We start from the raw sequence: 2500 nt of genomic DNA on the forward strand, positions 1-2500 counted from the left end.
AAAAGCATTCCTCCCATCTCTGGGTGGAATTCTGGTTTGCATGTATTAGCTCTAGAATTACCACAGTTATCCAAGTAATGTTTTGTACGATCTAAGAAACCAAAACTGATTTAATGAGCCATTCGCGGTTTCACCTTAATTCGGTATGTACTTAGACATGCATGGCTTAATCTTTGAGACAAGCATATGACTACTGGCAGGATCAACCAGGGAGCTTAGTTATTATTGTAAATTTAAATTTTCGTCGTCGGCCCTCCCTGTAAGACCGATCGACGTTAAGCCATTTCTCTTTTGTATGTAACACACATTTCATAAATTTTGTACCTCTTATAGAGGCCAAATATTCTCCTCCTCCTCTCATAAAGCACGAAAATCACTTTCACGCCGTGCATCCATCGTGCAAGCACGTAGACCACACACGCTGGACAATATAATAAAAGATAGCGCGGACAGTGGCATGCTATACAAATCGAGAAAGCGCGTACAGTGATCATGCTGGTCATTTTGCCACCAAATTTTATAATCTTTATCATTAGAGCGGGCCCACCAACCTCGTCTCTGTACTTTATACATTTCTCCTCCATCTGCACACACCTTTTCAAACATTAACGGAGAGAGTTCCTTGGACTTGCTTTAAATGTACATATTAGATATGTTGGAATCTCTCTCCTTTAGAAGTTTCCCCAGCCTTAAAACTTCTTTCATTTTTACTCCTCTCTCCATACTTATTTTCCTCTCTGAACGTATCAGAGAGGATTTTATTTCTGACACCTCTTGACTTTTCTTAAATTCAGGGACGTAATTTTGTTCATAATTCAGTGGACTTTTGTGTATTTTATACTTTAAATATTTCCAAACAGTCTCCCTTCTAAAAGTGATAGAACGAATTTTCGTCTAACACTACTTTCTTGGTTCAAAAATTTTATACAATCTTATAACTTTTTCAGTTTTAACAAATTTTGGTTACAGACAGTTGATGCTCAGTTTGTACAAGTATGCAACATTTATAAGTGCATACAGGTCACCAGCCTTATATTACAAGGCTCACCACATATGGGCCATTCGGTCTTAGACACCGACCCGTGGTAATGCTGTGTGGAGATTAATAATAATCCGCAACGGAAAACCGGAACGAGAATAGTCGAGAAAGTATATTCTCGAGGAGCGGTAGACTGCTTTTCAACCGAAGTCATAAAAGAGCCACACGCTCGACGCTACTCCCGACCGGTCCGAGCGAACCGAAAGTGCCTTCCTATAAATACCGAACGGCCGGCCGCTAGGTCGGCGACGCATGGGCTTACGCCCAGGCGTATGCCTGTGCAAACCGCCGTGAGAGCGTACCATCCCGCCGGCACGGTAAAACTTAGACTGAAAATATCGTCGAACATATCCTTTCATTTTATAACGTTCTATACATGAAAATTAATAAATTAACATGCAGGACATAATAAATTCACATTCTCATGTAAATCATGGGTTTAATTAATATTTTAAAAAATTTTAAAACCGCCCAGAACCGATGAGATGAAAATATTAAAACGATATTTTTGCATTTTCTTACGGTAAAACATTAACAAATAAGCGACTATAGCAATATAAAACTCCATTTGTAATTTAATTAATCAAAATTAATATTTTTTTTTGATTTTTCAGCGATCCAGAACCGATGAGACGAAAACATTAAAACGATATTTTTGCATTTTCTTACGACAAAACATTAACAAATACGAGACTATAACAATATAAAACTACATATGTAATTTAATTAATCAAAATTAATCATTTTTTTTGATTTTTCAGTGATCCAGAACCGATAAGTCGAAAATTTTAACAATCATATTTTTGCATTCTGTACCGTGGATCGATCGTTAAACGCTATTAAACTAGCGTCCGTGATGGTATAAATGCAGATTTTCGCTCCGTTTAGCCAAAATAACGAACTTTAGGTGCGCTCCGAAATATTTCAAAGTCCCAGCGGCGTATTGCTTCGCCTCTTAGAACCGATTAGTCGAAAATTTTAACAATCATATTTTTGCATTCTGTACCGTGGATCCATCGTTAAACGCTATTAAACTAACGTCCGTGATGGTATAAATGCAGATTTTCGCTCCGTTTAGCCAAAATAACGAACTTTAGGTGCGCTCCGAAATATTTCAAAGTCCCAGCGGCGTATTGCTTCGCCTCTTAGAACCGATTAGTCGAAAATTTTAACAATCATATTTTTGCATTCTGTACCGTGGATCGATCGTTAAACGCTATTAAACTAACGTCCGTGATGGTATAAATGCAGATTTTCGCTCCGTTTAGCCAAAATAACGAACTTTAGGTGCGCTCCGAAATATTTCAAAGTCCCAGCGGCGTATTGCTTCGCCTCTTAGAACCGATTAGTCGAAAATTTTAACAATCATATTTTTGCATTCTGTACCGTGGATCCATCGTTAAACGCTATTAAACTAACGTCCGTGATGGTATAAATGCAGATTTTCGCTCCGTTTAGCCA

The 2500-nt window shown here is 38.0% G+C and overlaps 1 non-coding gene across 1 annotated transcript in view; it reads right to left on the reverse strand.

Annotated features, from left to right (window-relative positions):
* Positions 1-213, reverse strand: part of LOC143306180 (small subunit ribosomal RNA) — a 1923-nt gene extending 1710 nt beyond the window's left edge. Inside the window, exon 1 of the ribosomal RNA XR_013063647.1 lies at positions 1-213. This exon is cut by the window's left edge and continues 1710 nt beyond it. This is a non-coding gene — a ribosomal RNA (small subunit ribosomal RNA).
* Positions 214-2500: the final 2287 nt, after the last annotated feature.

This window comes from Osmia lignaria, unplaced genomic scaffold (assembly GCF_051020975.1).
Source record: "Osmia lignaria lignaria isolate PbOS001 unplaced genomic scaffold, iyOsmLign1 scaffold0001, whole genome shotgun sequence".
Lineage (NCBI taxonomy): Eukaryota > Metazoa > Arthropoda > Insecta > Hymenoptera > Megachilidae > Osmia > Osmia lignaria.